Here is a 27,896-nt window from a genome sequence, read left to right as displayed (position 1 = left end):
AATATATTTTACATTTTTGTAAAACACCACTAATTACTACAAAACTCATAATGTTTATCTTTAATAAATGACACCTAGTCATTTCAACAACCATTTAGTAGGCCTAATTACACTGATTTAAGTCTCACAAGCCTTAGTAAACATAACAATTATTGGTAAATTTAAAGTCAGACAAGATTTTAAATGCATAAGATATCCCCTAAAAATAAATGTCTTATAGGAGTCATTAGTTTGGGAGGTAGTGCTGTATGTTTTGCTGTGTAGATACAAAAGAACTGCGCTTGAGTGATTCATCTGGGAATCAGGCTACACTTTTTTTTTTTTAACTGTATCTGAATTTTTTTCATTTAAAATCAACCTAATGCTGATATGTTTGGAAAGTCTTCCAATCTTTTTTGTTGGTAATAAAGGATGAAATACTGTATATTTCAAAGTATAGGCCTATACTTTGTATTTATATGTCAAAAAGGTGTTCAATAAGACTGTCCTACTCACAGGCATGTGGCATCAAATAAACAAATAGTTAGGTCAGAAGTTATCCGAAAGTGATTAGATTATAATACCAAAAACATGTAATACAACATGTTAAGTTACCGATTACAATTTTGGTCATGTAATCTTGTACTGATTAAAAATTACTGTACATTTCAGAAGTAACCTTTGACTGTGGCATTGTCTCTCTGTTGTTTTCCAGCGTCTCGCACAGAAGCGCCATGTTTTTAAATGCTATGTCAAGTAAAAAAAATATATTTGCATTTTTAAAAATGCATCTCAAGACACCTGTGTTCTTATATATTTGTTGCTCTATGCCTAGCTTTTTTTAGCACAAGAACATTTATGTCTGAACGGCCCCTAAGTTTGCACTTGCAGGGAATTGGTCTCACATACAATTGGACTCTCATACATTTTGACACTTGGAATACTGTATTACCAAAATGTATGAGAATATTAATTCAGTTATAATATGATCAGTATCCCTAGACTGGCCTCAAAATGGTCCTTAGTGTATAGATAAATAAGGCACCCTAGAAGAAAGGAGTCTAGAAAAAACTTTTAGTCTGAGAGGGGGCTATATTAGCCCTGTGAATCATGGGAGGCCTGGCATTCTGGGTGTCCCCTTACATGCCATATAAGTACCCCATTCTCCCCCTCCCCACAATACCAAAGTGCTATCACTCTGCAGAGGGGCAGCTATTCTTAGGCTGTCTTTCCAGCTCATCTGAGCAGGCAAGACTCCCTTTACTTTGGCTTGCTCTTCTCTGTTGCTCAAGTCATTTTGCGTTAGTTGCAGTTTGGGCCTTGGCCTTGTAGTGCACCTGCTTTTTGGGGGGAGTGAGTGTTGGCTTTGTTTTACAACCTTTTTTCTTCTTCTTTCAGAGGCTTTTTGGCACGTGCCCTGCCACCAAATCAATTTTCCCTGTCTGTTTGGAGAAATTCAGTTGAGTAAAAAATATACAGACTTTTTTGTACAATGAATACTTACAACGTGGCACTCTCTGGACCTTCGCCCTGGGGCTTCCGGTTGCAAGGAGGCAAGGACTTCAACATGCCCCTCACCGTCTCTAGGGTAAGACCACAAAATCTGGGCCAAACACTCAGTGATTCATTAGTTCAGCACACTTTATTCAAAATCGGACTCCCTGCAGATTAGGTCTAATAGGTTTTATTGAAACTTTCATGAGTGATTATGCCTGGTCTCTTGCTGAATAAGAGGGACTCCGCTTGGGTATTACACTCCAATATTCAAAGTCTACAAAAATCTGACTTTCCCAAGCAAATTCACTCTCTTTTGAGACCTATCATAAGATTCCTGACAGTATTGCTATCATGTGACCCGTATTTATGATGTTATGATTGATGTTCAATCATTCGTTCATACATTGTTGCCTTTGCCTCAGTATGATCCTGTGGATTAATGTGCTGATGTATTAATGACAGTTGTTTTTATGTATGCTGTTCTTATTCCTCTTTATTTGGAAATTTGGATTTGACGTGTGCTTTGTTCATTGTATAAAGGAGCGGTAGCCTTTGTGGATCTATGGATCTCCATCTGAGAGTGATTAATATTATTTTTTAGGTGTGCCATTCTGCACTGTTAGATTTTGTGAACTGACTTTCTTGCCTAATTTAATAAAGTCTTTATACAATGCTGACCACAGACCATAAAACACTATAAATCCATATTTACAGTTAAGATGTACAGTACTGATCATAATGTGTTCTTTTTAGTTCATGACACAAGTCCGATTCATCCTTGTTCTGCATTTATTATTGAGTATGTGACATTAAGTCTGATGACTAACACTTGAACAGCAAATTCTGTGTGTGTGTGTGTGTGTGTGTGTGTGTGTGTGTGTGTGTGTGTGTGTGTGTGTGTGTGTGTGTGTGTGTGTGTGTGTGTGTGTGTGTGTGTGTGTGTGTGTGTGTGTGTGTGTGTGTGTGTGTGTGTGTGTGTGTGTGTGTGTGTGTGTGTGTGTGTGTGTGTGTGTGTGTCTTCAGAGAAGAACACTGTCCATGTGCACCGTCCTATTCTCAGATGTCTAGAGAGTACAGATTGACTGCTCAAGTATGATGCTGACATTAGAGAGCCTTGAAAAATAGATCCTCTTGTATAAATTGTTCAAGCACAGATGATGATGACCACACAAAGATGATGCACTGTCATTTTGTATGGAATGATATTAATCTCATTATTAATGAGTGCACACACAATTATGCATGTACTAGATACATTTTGTGAATGTATTTTACTAACCACAAACAAATGACTTTTAATTCCAAATATGAGTTAATTGCAAGAGGGAGGTCTACGCCAGCCTTAGATTGACTAGTACAGCAAAAGGGCACAAAAAATTATCCGATCATTTCAAACTGATTGGTATGTAAGAAAAGATTGGCTATGTGGCTGTGCTAACAATCAGCGGCTGTACTGCTATCCCTGCCTGCTTTTTTCAACCAGTCAGACTGTTTGGACTTCAGCGGGATATTGTGATTTGAACAACCTGCCCGCAGCTTTAACCAAGCTTGAAAAGTCGTCAGCTCACATCCAGTGTCAAATTACACTGAAAACCTTTGGAAAATCTCGGATCGACCTTGCACTTGACGAGCAAAGGAAGCTGTATATAACCTACCACAATGAAAAGGTAAAGAATTGTTGTATTGTATCTTCTGTTATAAAGATGAAGATTGCACATAAAAAAAAATAAGCACTTAATGTTGTAAAAAATAAACAACTTATGTTCTGTTATATGTTCTGTGTTTTGACTACTGAATTTTGTATAGTAATATCTAATGAAGATATATTAACAAAATCGTATATATAACACATATATAAAATACATACATTTCGAGAGAGAGAGAGAGAGAAGAGAGAGAGAGAGAGAGACTTTTAAGGGGTCTATTTATTTGCCAAAAATATATATATATGTGTATTTTTTTTTTTTTTTTTTTTTAAAAGCGTTAATTTTTCACATTAACAAATTTTACAAGATTTAGATTTAAAAAAAAAAAAAAATTATTATATATACATATAAATAAATAAATAAATACGTTCCAAACACAGATACACTTAAATATACAATTCCAAGCAACCATCATTATCAACATCACAAATACATTGATTAACCCCCCATTTATATTTAAACATTTCCATGTCTCCGACCAATTTATAGAAAGTAAATTCAATTTTAATGCGAGATTTTAGTAAACCCTTTAAAATGGACACCAAATCAGTTGATGCATCACCACTCAACAGCTTTTTCCGTGACAACCATATGGCCAATTTTGCCTGCCCAAATAAAAAATTGATCAAAACATGAACTTCCTTTCTATTACTTCTATATTTTGGTCCATAAATGAAAAAAGTCGGTGTAAAAACTTCCCCAGAGTATTACACCACTCTTCCAATCTATTAAAAGGTGTTGAAGCCTTTCACATTCTAAAAACAAATGAAAAACTGTTTCCTCTTCTCCACATAAAGGACAACCCCTCCCTGCCTGTGGGTCAAAATGTGCTCTGTGTCTGTTCAGTAGCTATAATCCCATGTACAATTCTCCACTGCAGATCTCCAGATCGCTTCTCAAGGGGTGGTTTGTACACGGACCGCCAGCTACCTTTAGGGAAGCGCCCAGCCCAAACATCTCCTGCCATTTTGACTCTTTGACACTCTCTAGTGATTTGAGATGCCGTATTTTAACACATAAGGTATAAATGTCTTTCTTTCCAGCATCTCGAAACAGAACCAGCTGTGGTGTCTTAAAGGATAGCAAGCAACCCTCCTTTTCTTGCCATGTCCCAGCCTCAGCAGAGACACTCAGCTCTGGAAACACACATTTGTCCACCTCCTCTTCAAAGGTTTCTAGTGCCAGTCTATAATCCTGTGGCAGAGACTCTAAAATCTGATCCAACACTTTCTGTGCTAATCTGATTGATCTTAGTCCCAATTTAAAAGCCAAACTTTCTGCAGTTATCCATTTTTGTCTTTCCATTAAATGTCCAATCTTTGCAATTTTTGCTTCCCACATGGCTTTTCTGAGGGTGTCTGATTTAGAAATGTCCAAGTCTAATTCAAGATTAAACAATAGCGGTTCTTCTGTCAGCCATAATTTCTGTGTCCCGTCTCCACTCCGTGCAGACCTAAAAAGTGTCCATGATCTTAAAATTGATCTATAAAAGGAGCTCAGTCCAGAAAGGTCCAGTTTATTAATTTCCATAAGGAAAAGATGACGGTCTAGACCCATGTTTCCCGCTCTCCTCATGAGTGCACAAGCAATTCCAGCCCAGCTCACCTCTTCTCCATACAGCAGTCTCTGTGCCGTCTGGATTCTGAAGGCCTTTATTCTAGTCGCGACATCGATTAGCCCCTGGCCTCCTTCATGTGTGGGTAGATAAAGAACCGCTGCCTTCAACCAATGATGTCCTGTCCAGAAAAACTCCACCAGTTGCTGCTGAATTTCTCTTACCAGATCTTCAGGAGGTTCAAGTATTGCCATTTTGTGCCATAACGAAGATGCAACCAAATTGTTACAAACCAGTACCCTCCCCTGTAGGATAGCTGGGGTAGCAACCATTTCCAATTAGACAACCGAGCACACACTTTCTCCACTAGGCCCTCCCAGTTTTTTCTTTTGTACTCTTCTGTCCCTATAAAAACCCCTAAGTATTTAAAACCTGCTCTTCCCCACTGTAAGCCACCAGGAAGTACTGGACCTTTAACATCTTTTCCACACCACAAAGCATCACATTTACCCCAATTTACAACTGCTGAGGAGGCTTTACCATAACACTCTAAGGCCCCCTTAAGCATCTGAATGTCATTTTGTTCCCGTATTATAACAGTGACATCATCAGCGTATGCGGAAAGTTTAATATTCGAGATTGCAGTGTCAACCTTTAGACCCATTAACTCTTTCCTCAACTTACACAGAAAGGGTTCGATTACAATACTGTACAGTTGACCTGAGAGAGGACAGCCCTGTCTGATACCTCTTTTTACATTTATAGGGATACTCAAGCCACTAGACATTTTAATCATACATTTTGCCTCAGTATATAAGAGTTTAATTTTTGAAATAAAACTATCCCCAAAACCAAAAGCCTTCAAAGTATCAAAAAGAAAAACATGGTCAACCCTGTCAAAAGCCTTTTCTTGATCCAAAGATAGCAGACCCACATTTACATCATTACAGTGGGTAAAATCAAAGACATCCCTTATTAGGTGAAGATTATCTGTAATGGATCTATTCTTTATACAATAAGATTGATCCTTATGCACAAGTTCTTGTAGCACCAAATTCAGTCTATTGGCCAAACATTTAGAGAGTATTTTGTATTCAGTGCATAAAATCGCTACTGGCCTCCAGTTCTTTAAAAGTGTCAAATCACCCTTTTTTGGGAGCAACGATAAAATAGCACGTTGACAACTTGTTGGAAGAATTCCATCAAAAAGCATTTTTGCAATGTTTTAAAATAGTCTTCACCAATAGTGTCCCAAAAGAATTTATAGAATTCACCAGGAAGTCCGTCGAGTCCTGGAGTACGACCTGAAGAGAGACCCTTTACGGCCGAAGTTACTTCATCGAAAGTAAGCTCAGTCTCTAGAGAAGCCTTTTGTTCTTCAGTTAAGACCGGAAGATCCTTGAGCAGCTCATTCCTGCAGTGTTCATCTGAACTTTCAGCAGAGTACAAATTTGAGTAAAAAGACACAGCAAGTCTACGCATCTCCAGCGGATCTGAGGTCACATGTCCGTTGTCATCCTTCAACGAGTACATCTGTTTTTGTTGGCTCTTTTTACGTTCCAGATTAAAGAAGTAGGTAGTAGGAGCATCCATGTCTTTTACAGTCAGAAAGCGGCTTCTTATGAGAGCTCCTTTAACTCTTTCATTTAAAATTGAGCTTATTTGATTTTTTTTCCAGTCCATAATTCTTTTAGATTATCAGCATCATTATCAGTCATTTTTTTTCAATATCACAAATCTCTCTTTCCAGCCACTCCAAAGTTTTTCTTAATTGAAAAGAGGAATGAGATGCATATTTTTGGCAAAAATCTCTAATATGCACTTTCCCGACCTCCCACCACTGTATAATACTTTCAAAAAGACATTTTTCTGTTTTCCAGGTCTCCCAAAACAATTTAAAAGTTTCACAAAAATGTTTATCTTCCAAAAGTTTTGTATTAAAATGCCAATAACAACTTCTGTGTGTGTTTTTGCCAAAGAAACTGCAACAGTAATGAATTTATGATCAGAAATAGCATTAGGAATGATATTTACATTGACGACTCTATTTCTCATATTGTAAGACAAATAAAAACGATCCAAACGAGCAGCAGAAATATTTTCCTTACAAACTCTCACCCATGTATATTGCTTTGTAAGGGATTATGTTCTCTCCACACATCTAATAACCGTAACTTTTGTATAACACCAGCTAAACAGGAGGCTGACACTGCATGAGGCTCCTCCCCATTTCTGTCTAGTGTAAAATCAAGAGTACAGTTCCAGTCTCCTCCAACAACAATAAAAACATCATCTTTTTCTTCCTTTATTATACTTTCTAACCTGGTGAAAAATGGTAAACGTTTCGCTCCAATGTTAGGAGCATAGATATTCACAAACAAAAAAATTAAATTACAAATTTCAGCCTTTACTATTAAACACCTTCCTGGCTCCACTTCATTTTTTGATATAATATTGGCTTTAACAGAAGGGGAAAAAAGGACAGCTACACCGGCACTTAGATTAGTCCCATGACTCAAAACATAGTCTCCTTTCCACCATAATCCCCAATCAACTTCATTATTATGAGTACTATGGGTCTCTTGTAGGAAAGTGACACTTAAATCCTTCAATTTAATAATTTCTGATAATATCACATTCTTCCTCCCATCCCGCATCCCATTAATATTAAGAGATCCCACCCTCAAACACTCCATTAAAGAGAAGAGGAGAAAAAAACAGAAAAGAGAAGCAAAGTTAAAAGTCATCATAGTAGTTTTGTTGTTCCCCTCGTTATTCTTTCTCTTCCTATTTTCTTACCCTGTCTTATAACAGTTAAATGTTTTTTAAGACGGAACCTCTTTTGTTGTGAGATTTCTTCATAACTACTCGTTTTTCTTACCTTCATCACAGAATTAACAAACTTTTCAATGTCAGGGAAATAATCATCAATTTCAACCCCAGATTTTCCTTTTGTCTTATCTAAGAAAGCATTAATCTCTTCAACAGTGTATAGATCATTATCAGTCTCTCCATCTGACCACTGCTCACCCTCTTTCCTGCCATCATCAGTAAACTGTGAACACTCCTCTACCTCATCAGCAATGTTCTCCTCTGAGCCTCCTGCCTGAGCTCCCTCATCAACTATCTCTTCTAAAACTCCTTTTCTTCCATCATTCATCACAATCATATCAGAATCAGCAGCATTCTGTGAGCCAATCTGTACAATAGCATCAGTATCATTCACACCTTCAGCATTGACACTCACCTCCTCCTGTCTTTTTCGCCTCCTCTATCACTCCTTCATCTTGTTCCACACTCTGCTCTACTACAGCATTATTGTGATGTTCAACAGCTCCAGTATCATCTCTAGATGTGGACGGCCTTTGCTCATCTCGATGTGTACACGCCAAACGCTTATGGCCCAAATTACCACACTCGAAACACTTCAAACTCTCAGTGCTCGCGATAAATCATGAACGAGTTTTCTCCGTGATTCACACGGAAGGAAACTTCAAGAGTACTGCGTGGGTGAAATGAGAAACATATAGAGCTGACGTCTAAAAGAGAGTACATGTTTGAGTGCCGCATTTTTACACCCGAGGGGAATCATTTTTACGGGACTCACGATCTTACCGAACCTCTGCAACTCTTTCATAATCACTTCATTCGACACCTAACGGAGGCGCGTTTGATATGGTGATTTTAGTTGCTGGAGCGGATAACGGGCTAACAGCAACAAACGTTTCCTTAACCCATAACCCACTCACAGTCAACTGATTTACTAGCGGTTCAGATTTCAGAAATACCACAATCGCTTTATTCATTCGTGATGCCGACACTATATTATCGAAACCGATCTGCTCACCGATAACTACGAGCAGATCCTCCACTGTCACTCCAGGCTCTGGCACACACCTGCATCCATGCCGGAGTGATAGAGCTGACCCGGAACAGATTCCATACCGGCGTCTGTCTGATGCACGCGGTTTGAAAACCGCGCCTTACCGTTCTCTAACCTCTACCTAAAACTAGAAAAGAAAAAACGAAGGGAAGAACAAAAGAAAAAAGTAAAAATATATATATTTAGAAAAAGCACGATAAAGAAACACACTCGCTCCCAACAAACACTCAAGCTTCTCACACACTCCCAGCATGCCCCAGAGAGAGAGAGAGAGAGAGAGAGAGAGAGAGAGAGAGAAAATACACCCATACAACTATATACATCCTGATTTTAATTTTTTTTTTTTTAATTTTATTGACAAATAATTCATCCTGATTTTTACATTTCTTGATATGCCGCGCTTGTGCGTAACATTCACTGTTATTACGTATTATTAGCGTAAACAATAAATCAGGTAATCTGGCTTTCATAACTCAGTGCCTAGCCTCTTTAAGACATCACCGCACGTCACTGTCAAATGTACATTGTTTTTAACTTGCTAGTCTTTAGGAAGTTACTTTTTTTTCTTCTTTTCAGTATGCAATAAAAGAAAAAAAAGAAAAAAAGATTAGTGTTACTTACCCAACCAGCTTGTTGGTTTAAAATGGTATTATCCATGTTTTAAAGGTTCTTTGGGAGAATGCGAACATTGTCCATTATCACCTGTTCTCAAACCAGAGCAGGCCAACTCTGTAATTCTCTGCGACTGCCATCTAGTGGTAGCTGCCTGCCTTGCCTTTCAGTTGCGTGTGGATCCTCAATGCTGAAAGTGCGGAAAGAAAGTCTCAAAATCCAAATGATCCGAACAGGATCGACTCGAACAAGGAACAATCGACTCGCGTGTCGCCTGATCCACAAATGCATGGATTCCTTTTTGCACGCGGAAATTGTCACACTTTAATACAAAGCAGAACATTTATACTCATAAACATGACTTTATTTGTACAAATTGCTGCACATTTATGTAATTCTTAATTCTACAGACACCGGTTGAAAAGCATTTGTTTCATTGTATAGTGACACACATTTACGAATCGTGTTCACGTTAATGAAGAGCACTGGCTTGTTCGTTAGGTGTGTGTGTGTGTGTGTGTGTGTGTGTGTGTGTGTGTGTGTGTGTGTGTGTGTGTGTGTGTGTGCGCACGTGTGGGTGGAATGCTGTAAACTGCGAAAAGGAAGTCTCAAAATCCAAATGAACCGAACACGATGGATTCGAACAAGATGTCAATAAATGCACGCGTGTCTTCTGATCCACAAATGCACGGATTCATTTTTGCATGAGCAATTTTTGATTTATTAATGTAGAATAGAACATGTTTATTTGCAAACATGTCTGTATTTGTACAAATCGCTGCACAATCATTCAATCCCGAATTCCACAGATTCAAATCAAATGGCATTTGTTTGTGGTTAGTAAAATACATTCACAAAATGTATCTAGTACATGCATAATTGTGTGTGCATTCATTAATTATATTGAGATTAAAATCATTCCATAATTTTGCCATCTCTGTCAACATACTCTATGGTCAGGAACAATGTCTGTCCTGTCACTATCCTAGGTAGCCCACAATGTTAGTCAGACTGTGATGGAAACACCCTTGACAGAAGGATCATAAATTAAAAAATACTGGGAGCAAAATTGCCACAAATTGATTGAATGCCATTAAAATTCAAGATATTGGATCAAAAAATGCCCCTGTTATGAATATATCTGTTTCGAATGTGTAACATCTTTTGACATTTTTTTATATTCTTCTCCTGACTTTTTATACTTGTATTGAGTTGATGTTGATTTAATTTTATAGGTAAGACGTAATACATTCTCATTGTAGTTATTAGTGAATTTAATGCATTAAATTTACATATTTGATGTGATAGGATGGCACAATATATTTTTATATGGATAGAAATATGATATGCCCTTAGAAAAATATAAATGCCTCAAAAAATCAAGCCCAATGGGGCAAATATTGCACTTACTTGAAATTTTGGACACCACTTGATAGTAAGTGTAAGCGTAAAGCACAATGGAATCTTCTGACATAGTTTTAGGCCTTTTATTTGTAGCATTGACAGCCTTTGGCCCACTGTAGCAGGTACTAAGAATATCTAAATCAAGAGGTGTGTGGCAGGTCTGTAGTGTCTCCCTACACACCAGTGGAAAAGACCAGTAGCACAGGACCTAGTCAGTCACTGGAGTGACAGGTGGCACCCAACGCTCACTTTTGTTCTGGCTGCCAGGGTAGCTCAACAGGAGGCTTTTCTATAAAAATACCTCACAGATGTGAGCCTGCTGTAAATGAAGAGACAGGAAGAGCTAATTTATTCTGTATTTGAATCAAGACATAGATTTACATCTGCTGTGAGTATTATGTAAGGAGGATATCTGTACATTTTTAGAATATGAATATTATTCACCAGCCTCTGGAGACAGTCAGCCTGGGTGCTACTGATCAGCCTGTGAGAATTCCAGTTCAGTGCTGGACTCTTCACTGTAAATTTTAGGGCAACATATCTGATACAGTACTGGAAATGTTGCTGCTTCTGTTAAAATCAAGGAATAATGTGTTCTATTCTAGTATATATTAAGCTTAGGCATAATGTAATGTCAGTGTATGGACTGAATGCTAATTGGCATGAGAAATCTGCAGAATTTTTAACCATTTGCTACACTGATTTTTGGGGGAGAAATCTGCAGAATTCTGCTGATTGGATTTCAACATAAAGTTTTTAATGGAGCTGAAAGTGCACTGTTATGATTGCTGAAAGCATATTCAAATTAGCCAAATATTTATGTATTTACTAACATGTTTGTTAAGATAAATAAGAGTTGTTTTACAAAAAGTCCCCTGATCCATAAACCAGTTATTCGTGATCAGGCTGGGCGATGTATAGAATATTAATGATATAATCACCGTAATCTTTCTGACGATGTAAAATTGACCAATGTCGTGAATAAGCTTTTAATTCATTTAGTTTTATTTGGCCATTAAGTTTCATAAAGAGCGCATCAGTAAACTCGTTTCACAATCCTTCTGGGATGCAAAATTTTGCAAAATAACATAAAAATGGCAAGTTGGTCATATGTGATTATTAATCCACAAAAGGCTGCGAGGCTGCGATTTTAAAGACCAATAAATATGATCAGTGTGCAATTCAGAACAAACCGTTTACGTGCTGACCTGTGTGCTCGCGCATGGCTGCACTCACAGATCAGTTCACGTGCTCTGTGAAATCCAAGGAGCTCTAAAATACCCGTGAAATCAAAGTAATAAAGGTTCAAGCATTCGTTCACTTCCAAACATTAGTAACCGCTACAAGATATACACATTTACAAATGCGGCACAGAATAACACAAGAGGAGATTACAGTGTTTCTGGAAGTGCAGAACATTGTAAACTGTCAAATAAAAGTTGCCTTTTCTGTGTAAAAATAAAAGCTCCTTTTAAAGTTGAAGTAAATACGACAGCACTGCCTGTGTCAAAATAAAAGCCCCAGATGAAGGTGAAGTAAACAGGACAGAAACATATTACTTTTGTATATTGCAAATCTAATCAAAGAAATGATTGAATCTACATGGCTATAATGGCTTTTAGGGCTGTTACGATTATGAAATTTTGCTGACCATTAATTGCACTGTATTATCCTTTGCCTGTTGTCACTCAACCAAACTGGCCCAGCTGTCCATGCCCACCCCAATCTATCGATGGATCACCAGCTTTCTGACAGATAGGCAGCAGCTATTGAGACTGGGGAAACTCACATCTCTATTAGCACTGGTGCTCCTCAGGCATGCATTCAATCTCCACTGTTCAACTGCTTGTACATGAATGACACCACTGTCAAGCTCCTGAAGTTTGCAGATGACACCATGGTCAACTCCCTGATTTGTGATGGTAACGAGTCTGCACACAGATGGGAGGTTTATCAGCTGGCTGTCTGGTGCGGTCACAACAACCTTGAGCTGAACACGCTCAAAACAGTGGAGATGATTGTGGACTTCAGGAGAAATCCCTGATATACCATATACCAGTACCATCCTGAACAGCACTGTGGCAACAGTGGAGTTATTCAGGTTCCTGGGCTCTACCATCTCTCAGGACCTGAAGTGGGACATCCACATATATTCCATTGTGAAGAAGGCTCAGCAGAGGTTGTACTTCCTTCGCCAGCTGAGGAAGTTCAACCTACCACAGGAGCTGCTGACACAGTTCTACTCGGCTGTCATTGAGTCTGTATTCTGTACATCTATAACTGTCTAGTTTGGTTCAGCCACCAAATCAGACAGAAGGAAACCACAACGGACAGTAAGGACTGCTAAGTGGATTATTGGTAGAATTACTCTGGACCCCACACACCCTGTCCACTCCTTCTTTTAACTGTTGCCCTCTGGCTGGCACTACAGGTGCTTTCCTCAGCCTTCGAATAAAGTAGAGATGCTGCTGGGCTTTCTTGGTAATAGAGCTGGTGTTGAGGGACCAGGTGAGGTTCTCCACCAGGTGAACACCAAGGAATTTGGTGCTCTTGATGATCTCCACAGAGGAGCTGTTGATGTTCAGCGGAGAGTGGTCACTCTGTGCTCTCCTAAAGTCAACAACCATCTCTTTTGTTTTGTCCACATTCAGAGACAGATTGTTGGCTCTACACCAGTCCGTTAGCCGCTGCACCTCCTCTCTGTATGCTGACTCGTCGTTCTTGCTGATGAGACCCATCACGGTCGTGTCATCGGCGAACTTGATCATGTGATTCAAGCTGTGCAACGTTTGCCATTACAAGATCGTTTAAAGCGAAACCAGAGCGCTTTGCGTTCACTGTCACGGTTTATACTTGTTTATATTTTTGCGGGAGTTTGGCACGAGCCTCTGTTGACAGTGCGCGCATCAGAGCACTTCACATGCTCTTCCTGACTGGAACTGGTTGATGTCAGCAGTGCTGCTCAGTGACGCTCAGACTCTGAGTTCAACTGATTGACACAAATGTGCCGGTCGTGGCAGTTATACAGCATATTCGCTTAAAATTCCCTTATTCGGGCGTTAAAATTTGTGCCACAAGTGTCATATAGCATATAGCCTACATAGACATGTCGTGTCTGTGTGTCTCACACTTGTGTCATAGCACATACATAGACATGTCATATGTCAGATTAAAGCTTCCATTCTCAGGAATGTGACTATGTATTTTATTTAGTTGTCATAATACCACATTTTGAATATTTATTAAAAGAATCACGAAGTGAAATATGATCTCTGAAAGACAATAAATACAAACATCTCATGTCTGCCTTATCACTGCTTCTGTATTCCCCAAATAGCCACAAACTCTATCAACTCTTACCTTAGGCTGTTTTGTATAAAATGAGCAACTGTTTACTTGTCTGAGAGCTTGTTTGGGTAAATAATCCAATGTGCGGTCTCAGAATTTCAGAAAATATATAGGCCTACAGTCCAGAACAAAAAGCATTATATACAAATCATCTGCAAAATACAGTATGCTCTCAACTATTGATTATGAAATGGTATACATCATTGCAAAGCTGAGGAGATTGAGTTCTAGTCCATTGAGAAGCCGAAATGTTTGACAAAACAGTGAGGAAGGTCTATGCATTCTAAAAATAAACTTGATGTCTATGGACGAGTGCATGTGTGAGTGCATTTTCAGATTTTATTTATTATTTTTATTATAATTCAGAGGGAATATATAATTTTCCGGTCTGATTGTTTTCTGTTTGTATTTTTGCATGAACTGTCCAAATGCTTTTGAAGAATATTATGACAATCATTTCTATAGCTTAATATACTGGGCTTTCTGAATTGGATGAAATTTTGTTAGCAAATGCTACTGTGTAACGCTGTGTGTACCCTGATTTAGTGCTAGGTGCTGAAATTAGGGTTTCACTTGGCGAATAGCTAATTAGCTAATAACAGATGGCACACAGAAAGCATGTTGCAATTCATTTAAAATTGAAAGCAGCATATGAGGGATATAAATACCTCTGGGTGGTTTGGATGAAAATTAACCGCTAAGACAAAAAAAAATAGTTGTATTTGGAAAATGCATTAATCTAAAGAGTAACTTAAATATAGTAGCAAATGCTAAATATTGTTGTGGAAGTTTTAAAAGTATAGTTGTGTAAAAATTATCCGAATAAGTTGTAAAAGTGTTTTTTTTAAAAGTCACTATCTCAATTTTGTATTTTTCAGATATTGATATTCATATATTTAGAAAATGTTTAGCCTGTTATTATGGAGACAATCAAGAATTTGCATTTCTCATTACTGTACAGGAGGTGTTGTTTCAGCATGATTAAATTAAAACATACAGTAGCTGTCACACTAGCATGCATAGCATAGATTATATAAACCATCTGTGCTCTTGTACTGAGTGGGGATGGGGATTTGAAGTGGGGACCCCCTATGTAAAAGAGGAATGTTATGGGGTTACCCAGCAATTTATTTCCCCATACACTGTGCTGAAGCTCTGTGACATTTCGAGTGTCATTAGAAATGCGTTATGATCTGAAAAGATGTTACAGCTAAATGTCAATGGGGATCCACTGTTTATGATCTGCCAAAATACTTTGAGAATGCCTTATCCAAGGGACGTTAACAGTTGCTGCATACAAATGACAGCACAATGTTATTATGAGCTCTGTTGACTTACCTTAGAGTAACAACTGGTAGAATATTGTTTCACCTCTGTGAACCTGTATTCGGTGCTCAAATGAAAGTTTCAAATTAAGGGCCACTCCAGTTCACATGGCATTCACTGAGCAGTTAAAGCTTGTGAACATTTAGTTTTATGGATGGACTGAATTTGATCTGCTTAATGAGTATGTTGGAATAAATTGGTCAGTTCCTGTCTTAGATGACTTCCTTATGTAACTTTTATGCTCCATGACTAAAACATCATTAATAGATTAATATAAGGAGATATATGAAGTCAGAATTTAAACAAAATGCTCCCTCTGGAAGTTTCCCAGAGTGTGGGACCCTTAATTAGGTCTTTATCCATTATACTAATGTCAGTCTCTTTCAAGCAATCGTCTGCATACTCAGCCAGCAAGTCCCCTGTCTTGATCTAAGCCATGAGAGACTGTGGCTGGTGCTGCTGACAGGCAGAGCTGTTTTTAGATGGCTGCCAAATGTCATCAACTATGCTGGGGTAGACTGTAAGGGCTATGGATACTAACAGCACCTAGATCCACAAAAACTGGTTTCATTCCAACAATACAAAATGTGGGATGTTCTCAGAGCAGAAATCAAGAGTCCAATACCAAAGATAAATGGATGAGTTGTCAGTTTACATGTGTTTTATTAATTTGCAGTTGGGCAGGTTTACTCAGCTCTTATATGAGGGGTGATATATCACTCTCTGTGTGGGGTGGGGCAGGTCACATTTCGTTCATAAAGTGTTGGATTCTTTTTGGTCTTGTTAGCATTAATGAACCCATCTGGTTAAGTATTCAGGCTTCAAACATGAGTGAGTAATGCTACTTCTGTATTATGTAACTGATCATATACACCTTTTAATTTACTGTATTTAGACACCATGACTAATATTTGAAATCAGGGTTGGTTTTATTTGTGGTTTGGATTTATTGACCTTTGGCTTGAAACCTTTATTTTTACATTTGCCCAGGTCTCCTGGGGAGTTAATTTGGTGTCTTCCATATGCTTAGGTAGACTCTTAGTTAGACAATGGAAGATGCTGGTGACCAAACAGTTTTTTACCACTTCTATTCTATTGCTCTACAATACCACTATAACAATGGAAAGTGCCGATTCTCCCATTGAGGCTGATGATACAGCCGCCATGATGGAGAAAAATTAAGTTGAGTAATTGCAACCTGTAGAGTGAAATTAAGTGTTAAATCAAAGACTAAATTAGTTAAAAGAACTAATGGACAAAGGTAATGCTGTTGATGTTAATTTGTGCATTGAATGAATTTGATGAATCTCATGTGCTTGTGCGTCAAATGTTAAGTGATGATGAATGAGAACATGATCATTTTAACTGGTATGTGCCAAAAAGGAATACTTTAAGGAAGTGGAAATATGGAAAATCAATCAACCTGATCCTCAAGGAATGATTACACCTTTCAAATGTATCTAGGAAATTAAATAAATCAAAAGGTTCTTCTAAATCTGGTGCATCTTCTTTATCATCAGCACGCATAAAACCTGAAGCTAAGAAAGAAGCTCTTTTGGAAAGTGATGCTGGGCTGAAAAAGAAGAATGCTTTGGAAGTGCAAAGAGTGGAGCTACAAAACACAGAGCAGAGTGAGCTAGAAACTAGCAGCAGCAAATGCCAAAGTTCAGGTTCTTGAGAATTATGAGCGACAACTTGCAAGTTCTCAAACCAAATCAGTGTCACACTCAACTACCTGAAGATGGCATCAATACTTACTTTGAAACAGAAGGTAATGAACTAAAGGAAACAACTTTGGATCCAGAATCATCAGTGGAATATGCAAATATACATGTAGTTCCGAAAGCTCCACTTCAAATGGTTATGAGCCAAACACAAGCACAGAGCTGTGTCCCATTAAAACATCAGTAACAAAGCAAATATCTCACCAAGCAGCAGCTGCTTCTACCCCAACAGCACAACCAAACCTCACAAACGCAACTAACAACTTGAGTGACATTGCAGATCTTATTGTTCAACAGCAAAGTCTATTGGCAAAAAGGCTGTTGGAGTATCATTTTAGCAATGAAATAAAGCTCACCAGTGCATACATGGAGAATGCCTTAAACTGGAGTGACATTAAAGCTGAAGATGGAAGGGCATTATCCAGTTACACCCTTTCTTCGAGGATGCTGCAATCTGTCACGGAATCTGCAATACATGGAAGAGCTCATCCTACCCTCTAACCTTTAGGCTTATTGTTTCAAAGCTCCCTCACAAGTTAAGAGAGAGGTAGAGGTCCAGCATTTGATATCCTGGAGCAAAGGAAAACAAAGGCTACTTTTTTAATCTTGTTGGAGAGGCAGACTAGATTTATGCAAGATCCTCTCTTCAGTGACATACATCTACTAGGGATGCACCGATACGACTCTTACGATACCGGAAATCTCAGTATCGGCCGATCCTGATCCGATACCAGTGTTGTTTTTTGCATAATCAGTTTAGAATATCTTTACATTATTGTGTGGAAGTTATTGGGTGTGCTCTTTAATATGTAAAGAAACACAAACCTCTAACTACACATTATTATAATATAAATGTATAGCTTATTAAGAAACTTTATTAACTAGTATTCTGGATAATGTAGCAGCAAAATTAACAGTAATTCCAATCTTCAAGTCTTAAGTAGAAAAGAAACAAGTGTTTTTCTTTTTTTTTTCTAAAATGTTTCAACTTACATCTGGACTTTAAAGGATTCAGATCTCTTTTTTTTGTTCAATTTAGTTGACATAAGTCCACTTTTCATTCACAGTTATTTTTGGAACCCATTCAATTTAAATATTGTTATAAATTGTAAACAAATACTGATGGTGATAATAATAGTTTTTTTAAATACAACCGTAATATATTTAAGTCGTGCACTTTTTAAACCCTCACGCTTTTATTTTGACATTCTGAACTCTCCAGGAAGTCCTGTATGTGTCTGTTTGTAGGGAAGTTCACAGTAGTTTAATTCACTTAATCCAATTTGGTCAATTGCACCTCTGGTGCCATTCTAAATACATATTATAAGTGAACGTGCGCAGAGCTGCACCATTCACTAATGTGCTGGCACTGCACATACTATATATTTACTTTGTAAATCACAAAAGGCTGTGTTTAATGAGCTATCGCACATCTTCAAGTGGCTTTGAATAAAATGCACGAGTCATATGAACTGTTTTAATGGTTCTTTTATGTCATTTTTTTTTAGAGCTTGACAGTAACTAACATGACTAACACACAGTATCGGATTTGTATGGGGCTCGTCAGACCGATACCTGATCCGTTTATAAGCTTCAGTATCGGAGCCAATACCGATCCAGGTATCAGATCGGTGCATCCCTAACATCAACCATTCTCCAGTAACAGGGTGATGCAGAACAAGTCTGTGTCAGACAATCTTGCATTTAGAACAAAGGCACTAGCTTTGCAACCACAGTGGCAGCTGCACCTAATGGACCTGTTGAACATTCTGAAATAGAGCACGTAAAAAAGAAAGTCCTGGATTGTTTCCAAATTCTGTAAAGATTGTAAATTAAAAAAATAATTGTTTGTTTATTGAATCTGTTCTTACGTTTACTTTTATCAGCTGGTATGGGTCACTCAATCTCAAAAATAAAAATAGATTCAAGTGCATCATTAAGTGTGCAGCAAAATTGCTGGCATGACCTTGCATGATTTAACTTTATTTGTACAAAGTCAGGTCAGTGAAAAGGTCCATTCAATTCTGGCTGATTCCAGCCACCCCATGTTTAAGGAGTTTAAGTTGCTTCCATCTGGCTGCAGATATAATCTACCAACATGTAGGACAAATGGACTTAAAAACGCTTTTTTCCAAGTTGCAATTGGTTTCTTAAATAATTCAACTTGATTCTTATGTTGTAATGTTTATTGGACTTGTAATTATTATTTTATCTTATTATTTTCTTTCCATATAGTATTTATTGCCTATTTATTCTTCTTCTTCTGATGGTTGTATGTAGTTACTGCTTTCTGTTCAACAAATTGCCTCTTGGGGATAATAAAGATAATCCTGAAACTTGAACACTGACATTGACCTGCTAATTGGAATAAATGTGCCAAAGCTGATGGAACCTTGGATGATAATATATAGCAAGGGCAATGGGACTTTTACTATCCGGACACTGCTTGGATGGGTAGTGAATGGTCTCCTCCATGGTGAGCACACTTGTCTCAATAAGCAAGGTAAGCTATATGTGTATGCACACCTGATTTCTGTCATGATTTCCCTGAGAACATCTATGATAAGACTGAGATGTCCCAGGAAGATCTTAGATTCATGCAAATAATGGACAGCTCTGCTGTGATGAAGGATGGCCATTATCAGATGTCATTGCATTCAAGAGGAATGTTCCTCAGATGCCAAACAACCTTCAGATGGCTGAACAAAGAGCAATGCCACTGAAAAGAAAGTTTTGCAAAAACAAGACTTTCCAAAAGGAATACAGAGGATTCATTGAAAGAATTGTAAAGTGAGGGCATGATGAGCTTGTACCTGAAGAACAACTGGAATTGAAGAATGGAAAGGGATTGTACATACCTCACCAAAGGTTTTTATCATCCCAAGAAGGGAAGTTTGCGGGTGGTGTAAAGGAACATCTCTCAACAGCGAACCTATACAAGGTCCGACCTTACAAATTATTTGATTTGAGTCCTGGTACGCCTATGCCTTGAGAATGTGGTTGTCATGGCTAATGTCAAGAAGATCTTTCATCGCAGAGTCACATTACGCCATGCGAGGAGCGGACGTGTGAATGGTGTGCACTTTAGTTAGGCTAGTTTGTAATTATTTTTTATGTCATAACCGCTGAGATTCGACACGTTCTGTTACATATCTGTTCTTTTGAAGTCAACATGGCAAAGAAATCCAAATCCTCGGGCTCTGGAGATTTGAAAAGACACTTACTTGCTCTAGCTGATACCCCAGACAGGCCTGCAGACCAGGGACTTGGTTTGGATGGTGCGGAGGTAGTAATCCATCATCATCTGTCCAACATGTTTGTAATGCTGACAAAACTTGTTGCCGACTTATAGGATCTTGCTGTAATCCGTTGATTGATGGAAACTACATTTTCTGAGTTGGTTACAAGATTGTCGGACGTCGAGAGACAGATAGATTATCTGGAGTCATCAGAGAAGGAATTAGCTGCTAATCCGACAAAAAAAACTAATATAGATTTGGAGCGAGTTTTGAAAAAACTGGAGGATTTGGAGAACCGTAGTAGGTGAAATAATGTCAGAATTGTTGGAATTCCTGAGCATGAGGAAGGCAGATATATGGTAAAATTCTTAGGCAAGCTCTTCCTGTGTCTGCTCGACATAACGGGCCATAAGGTGGAAATCAAGCGAGCTCACTCCCTGTTGGCTGGAGTTGGCTATGTGAAATAATTCTTGCATAGCATTGGAGTGAGTTTGACTGCCCAAAGAACTGAACGGCCAGTTTTTTTATTTATTTTTTTTGTGCTGGTTTGGCAAGTGTGGGGAAACTTTTTTCCATAAAGGGCCATTGAGTATTTACGAAATTATTTGAGGACCATACAATTAGGGTTGCAGCGGTATACCGGTTTCACGGTATAGCACGGTATGAAAATTGAAGGTTATCATACCATGTACATTTGCTTATCTACGGTACTGAAAAAAATGCAACCGGATGGAGAATCTCCCTGTCAGACTCGTGCTTCATCTGCACTTCCGCACGAGTGTAACGAGCTCGCGATCATGATCTGCTCTTCTCTCTGGCACGCGCGCAACAACTGGGCTTCCCTCGATATTGCGGAGTGCAGACATCAAAACTGATGTGACCAATTTCAATTCTAGTGAGTTTTCTAGTTTAAAGCGTTATGGAGGAAGTCAAGTTGAACCTCTCAAACAGTAGGCAGCCCTGACATGCCAAACAGCACTGAGGAGGAAAAGAGCAACACTGTGCTGTGTGCAAAAAATGTATAAATAAATAAATAATTACACACCATCACCTTTACAAGTTTGTTTCACGATTTTACATGAGTAAAAGTAACTTATATTTTGACAATGATACATGAAATAATCTAAAGGTAGAATCTATTAGACCTCATTATATATCAACAGTGGCAGTTGTAGTTAAGGTTTCAAGATGTGTTTCAGCTAATATTTATTTTTCATAAATACTATATGTAAAGACCTCCTCCGAGGGATGACACTTGACACAGCGGCTCAGAGGTGAGGTTCTTTATTCTCTCTCTTAATCACAACGTGCCCAGAGCACTTTTAAACAGTCAGCTTTTACCACACACAAACACAGTAATTGTTGTGTCACTCTCTCTCTCCCATGGAGGCCCTCGGGCTGCCTTTTATGCCGCTCTCCCCGTGCTCACTGAAATTAGAGACAGGTGTTACACATAATCTAGCTCAGGTGTAAGCGCCCTTACCGCTTTTCTCTCCCAGACGGGCGCTTGACCACGCCCCCGCTGCCACATACCCCCACCGCCCGACTCAGGCCGGGGCACCATCCGGCCTGTCTACCACTCCCCCATTTCTGGAGAGGAAGTCAGCGACAGCCATCTGCACCCCCGGTCTGTGGACCACCTTGAATTTAAAGGGCTGGAGGGCCACGGGTGATCCGGGCGTTAGTATCTTTCATGCAATGGAGCCACTGCAGTGGGGCGTGATCCGAGCAGAGGGTGAAGGCCCGCCCCAGCAGGTAGTAACGGAGGGTGAGGACCGCCCACTTGATGGCCAAACACTCCTTTTCCACGGTGCTGTACTTAGTCTCCCTTAAGGAGAGCTTACGGCTAATGTACAGCACTGGGCGCTCCTCCCCCTCCAAAACCTGCGAGAGTATGGCCCCCAGCCCTCTGTCTGAAGCGTCCGTCTGCAAAATAAAAGGGAGAGAGAAGTCAGGTGCATGAAGAAGCGGCCCCCCACAAAGTGCGGCTTTAATCTGCATAAACGCCTGTTGGCACTGCTCCGACCATTGGACCGGATCTGGAGCCCCCTTTTTAGTGAGGTCAGTCAGCGGGCTGGTGACGTCCGAATAATTAGGCACAAATCTCCTATAATAGCCAGCCAGCTCCAGGAACTGCCTCACCCCCTTTTTGGTCTTGGGTCTAGGGCAAGTCGCAATCGCCACGGTTTTGTCAATTTGGGGACACACCTGGCCATGACCCAAGTGGAACCCCAGATACCGTACCTCCACACGCCCAGTCGCGCACTTCTTAGGGTTTGCCGTGAGCCCCGCCCGCCGCAGCGATCTCAGGACGGCCCTCAGATGTTGCATGTGCCGCTGCCAATCATTGCTATAAATGATAATATCATCCAAATAGGCAGCGGCGTATGCGGCGTGCGGTCTGAGGATCCGATCCATGAGTCGTTGAAATGTGGCTGGTGCTCCAAACAAACCGAAAGGAAGCATCACAAATTGGTGTAATCCAAACGGCGTAGTGAAGGCTGTTTTCTCACGGGACATTGGTGTCAAGGGGATCTGCCAATAACCCTTTGTTAAATCCAAGGTCGAATAAAATCGAGCAGTACCTAACCGATCGAGCAGTTCATCAACACGGAGCATTGGGTACGCGTCAAATTTAGACACCGCGTTAACTTTTCTGTAATCCACACAGAATCGAACAGACCCATCACTCTTGGGAACAAGAACAACCGGGCTGGACCAATCACTTTGGGATTCCTCTATTACGCCCATATCAAGCATTGCATCTAATTCCTCCCGTACTATTTTCTTTTTATGTTCGGGTAAGCGATAGGGCCGGCAACGCACCACCGCGCCCGGCTCAGTCTGGATGTGGTGCTGTATGATGTCTGTACGGCCCGGTAGAGGGGAAAACACATCCGCAAATTCCTTTTGTAATTCAGAGACCTCTGTGAGTTGACGCGGTGAGAGTTGGTCTCCACAAGTAACCGGAGTGTTAAGATTGTAGTTTTTGTTTACCTCCGGTCCGAGCTCCGCCCTCTCTGGAACCACCGTGGCCAACGTCACAGAGGCCGTCTCCTCCCTCCATAATTTCAGGAGGTTGAGGTGATAAATTTGACGTGCGCCCCTCTATCGGTACGTTTAACTTCATAATCGAGATCCCCTACTCGTCGTGTGACCTCAAAGGGTCCTTGCCACTTGGCGAGTAATTTAGAGCTCGATGTTGGGAGTAACACGAGTACCTTTTCTCCCGGTGCAAATTCCCGTGAGCCGAGCACCCCTGTCATACAGCCGGCGCTAGCGTTCTTGAGCTTGGAGCAAATTCTCCTGTGTTAGTCAGCCCCAGTGTGTGGAGTTTTGCTCTAAGATCGAGAACGAACTGAATTTCATTTTTGCTATTAGAAGGTCCTCCTCCCACGCCATGGATGACATCAAGGACACCGCGGGGTGTCGCCCGTACAGCAGCTCAAACGGGAGAACCCTGTGGAGGCTTGTGGGACCTCTCGTACTGCAAACAACAGGGGTCTAGCCACTTATCCCAATTTCTAGCGTCATCGTGTACGCAATTTACTGAATCATGTTCTTGAGCGTTTTATTAAATCGTTCCACTAGGCCATCAGTCTGCGGATGGTAAACGCTAGTGCAAATCGATTTAATGCCCAAGAGCTCGTAAAGTTCGCGACGTGTTCGTGACATAAAAGTCGTGCCTTGATCGGTGAGGATTTCTTTCGGAATCCCCACCCGGGAGATTATCTTGAAGAGTGCCCCTGCAACACTACATGCGGAGATGTTGCTCAGAGGCACTGCTTCTGGATATCGCGTTGCGTAATCCACTAGGACTAACACGAAGCGATGTCCGCGTGCTGACCATTCTAATGGCCCGACGAGGTCCATCCCAATTCTTTCGAAGGGGACCTCGATTAATGGTAGAGGGCGCAATGGCGCTTTTGGGGTGGCCGGTGGGTTTACCAACTGACATTCACGGCACGCCGCACACCACCTGCGGACGTCACCGCCAATGCCCGGCCAATAGAAATGGGCTATTAGACGGAGAAGTGTGTTCCGTTCCTCTAGGTGACCGGCCATAGGATTATAGTGAGCTGCCTGGAAAACCATTTCCCGGCGGCTCCGTGGAATCAATAATTGTGTTACTTCCTCCTTTGTTTGAGCGTCCTGCGTCACTCTATATAACCGATCTCTAATCATGGCAAAATATGGGTATGCAATGGCGATGCCCGGCCGGAGCTGTTGACCATCAATTACTCTCACTTGGTCAAGAGCATGTTTAAGGGTTTCGTCTCGCGACTGCTCTAGAGGGAATTCCCTGAGAGGAGGGGCGGCCACCTCGCCCCTTCCCTCGTCATTCCGAGCAGCCGAAGACGGCCCCGGCTCCGCCTCCCCTGCCAAAGCATCGCACACCGCACACCTCTTTATGCAGGACCCATCTGCACAAATACCCTCTAAAACATCTTTAAAATTCGGCCAATCGGTACCCAAGATTAGCGGATGGGTGAGGCGGGAACTAACCGCTGCCTCCACACTATGTTTTTTTTCCCTGAATATAATCGCCAAAGTCACCATGGGATACTTGTGAACATCCCCATGCACACACCTCACCCTCACCAGTTTAGCTAAACCCAAAGCCCCGGGTTGAACCAAGCGTTGGTGGATGGTGGTCTGATTGCAGCCGGTATCCAGCAAAGCTTGGTAAATACCCCCCCTGATCCTTACCGGAATCCGGTATGCTCCAGCCCGATAGGGGGCAGCCTGCGGGACGTCGGAGACCCGCACCACCGTCCCCACCTCCATCAGCGGACACTGATCCCGGAAGTGGTCCGGGTCCCCGCACCTCCAACAGGCTGGCCCAGGCGTTGCGGCCGCACTTGTGAAAGTGCGGGAAATGGGAGGGTACATTCTGAAAGATGGGAAATGGGAGGGTACATTCTCCCAAGGCCGGGAAGCTGGTCTCTGGAACCCTCCACGCCTGCGCGGGGCAGGAACGGGCCCTGGGGAGAGAACAGAAGGAGAGAACAAAGGGGAGGGGGCGAGGGCAGGGGCAGACACAAGAGAAGGGGAGAGAGAGAGAGAGAGAAGGCGGCTCGTCTGCCCTCCGGATCGCCGCCAAATGGTCCTCCGCCAGCTGAACAGCTTCCTCCAGCGACGCCGGGCGGTGGCACTGGACCCACTCCGCCGTTCTCTTGGGCAGCCGTTGCGCGAATTGTTCCAGCACCACCTGATCGATGACTCCCTCGACGTCGCGGTCCCCCGCGAGCAGCCACCGCCGACAGGCGTCCCGTTGAGCAAACGCGAACGGGCGGTCGGACTTCTCTAACTTCATGCCCCGGAAGAGCTGGCGATTCTCTTCCGGGCTCCGACCGACCCGTTGCAGAATGGCCCTCTTCAGGTCAGAGTAAACCAGGAGATTTGTCGCCGGCATTGTTGTGCCGCGAGTTGAGCTTCCCCGGACAGGAGAGGAATTAGGCGGGCTGCCCACTGTTCGGGCGGCCAGCCCCAGATTTCCGCCGTCCGCTCAAACAAGTCGAGGAAGGCCTCAGGATCATCTGCTGCCCCCATCTTCTGTAACGTGGGCGGGGGAAGCGTAGCGTGGGTGTCTGGGGTCGCGGCTGTGGCCGGCTCCGTCTCCTGGCTGAGGAGGCTCCGGATGGCGAGCCGGTCCTCTGCCTGAGCCCGCATGATCTCGAAAAACCGGCGATCTTGGTCCTGCCGGAGCTCAAGCAGGGATTGCTGGTGGCCTTGATGCAGCGTCGCGAGGGACTGGAGGACTTCTGCCAGCTGGGAGGACTCTATGGGGCGACTTTGCTCCATGCTTGGAAAGTAATATTCCCGGGTTTCGGCACCAGTGTAAAGACCTCCTCCGAGGGATGACACTTGACACAGCGGCTCAGAGGTGAGGTTCTTTATTCTCTCTCTTAATCACAACGTGCCCAGAGCACTTTTAAACAGTCAGCTTTTACCACACACAAACACAGTAATTGTTATGTCACTCTCTCTCTCCCATGGAGGCCCTCGGGCTGCCTTTTATGCTGCTCTCCCCGTGCTCACTGAAATTAGAGACAGGTGTTAGACATAATCTAGCTCAGGTGTAAGCGCCCTTACCGCTTTTCTCTCCCGGACGGGCACTTGACCCCGCTGCCACACTATAATTTGTTATTATTATTATTACTATTATGTAAGACAAGCTAACGAACCATGGTAATGAGGAGCCTTTCCTTCCTTGTAATATGTGTATACTAGTAGGAAGTTGTAAAATCCGACTTTCGAGTTGAATAGAATGCAGCACTTCTTTTAAAAAATTTATCCAATACTGAATTCTCAAGCAGCCTAACTTACACTTAGAAAACTCCTGATGTTTCTGTAACTTACCAACTGACTTAAAGTGAAAATCAATCCTCCTTTCATGATTAATAAATTCAGCAATCACACGGTCATGCAGAACATCTCATTTTTTTCTCAATGGTGATGGCGGCAGTGATGACGATCTTGCACAATTCGCTTTCAAATTACATAATTTAAAATGTGATTGCGTCACTCAAGGCCAGCTAGAAGGCCTTGACCGGGACATATCCTAAAGATCACACCCACCAAGAACAAATAAATCAATCTGATTGGCTGATGAATCTGACAATCTGATTTAGGTTGCTCATTCATGTTGCAGTGTTGAAAATTCTGAGGGCTCAAATTCAAGTGCTGCTTGGGGCATGTGATTTGTGAAACAGTTGTCAGGCTTCATTTGTAAGCATCAAGGAATATATTCTGACTGGATAAACTTTTTGTTTTTCTCTATTTGTTTGTAGATTAATCAAGAGTGGAAATCTATTAAAAATACATAGGCAAAAAGGTGATTGAGAATGAAAGGATGACATTTTTTTTTATTTATTTGGCATGTTAGTTCAGCAGAGAAGGATTTGCTGGCCCTGAGAATTTGCCTGAGAAAACATTATTTGAAAGGAATTTTATTTTCAAGTTAATTGATTTGAGACCATTTTTTTTGCTCTTCAAATAATTTGTCAAATGGCCTCGTGGGCCAGGTAAAATGGTCTCACGGGCCTTATACGGCCCTGAGGCCTGAAGTTCCCCACCCCTGCGCTAGAGGCTGGAGCTTGTTTTGTAGAGGATCACACCTTTGAGACAGTTAAGTGGATGAATCTACATGTTTTTTGTGTGTTTATTCCACTTATGGGCTGGAGTTTGTTTAATAGACAATTTTTTGGTTGTGTAATTCTGTCTCACAAAATTTGTACAGAAGCAATCTTGTACTTGAGCAATCTGATGGCAAAGTTGTCGCGGGGGCTCTCGTAGGTGTACATGGACTGTGTTTAGAGGGATGGACAACGGTTGGCACTGTCGTTCGCGGGGTTAATGTGTATTTTTCTGTTTGCTTGGTTTGGGATTTGATTGTTGCACTAATGTGGAATGTGGTCTTTTAAACATTAGAAATATGATATTGTGTTTCTTCAACAAACTCTTCTTTCCCTGCAAGAAGTTGAAAATTTGGAAAGATATGGGGTGGACATGTTTTGTTTAGTGCAGGCTCAAGTAAGAGCAGGGGAGTCATTACATTGATAAGTGAACATCTACATTTCAAATGTCTCAAACAGATTAAAGATAAATTAGGAAGAGTCA

General features: G+C 41.1%; 1 pseudogene; it reads left to right on the top strand.

Annotated features, from left to right (window-relative positions):
• The first annotated feature begins 1,233 nt into the window (after positions 1–1,233).
• Positions 1,234–27,896, top strand: part of LOC127617419 (LIM domain-binding protein 3-like) — a 58,011-nt pseudogene continuing 31,348 nt past the window's right edge.

Source organism: Xyrauchen texanus, chromosome 24, assembly GCF_025860055.1.
Source record: "Xyrauchen texanus isolate HMW12.3.18 chromosome 24, RBS_HiC_50CHRs, whole genome shotgun sequence".
Taxonomy (NCBI): Eukaryota; Metazoa; Chordata; class Actinopteri; order Cypriniformes; family Catostomidae; genus Xyrauchen; species Xyrauchen texanus.
The sequence above is the reverse complement of the archived record's forward strand: the minus strand, read 5'-3'. Positions and strand labels throughout refer to the sequence as shown.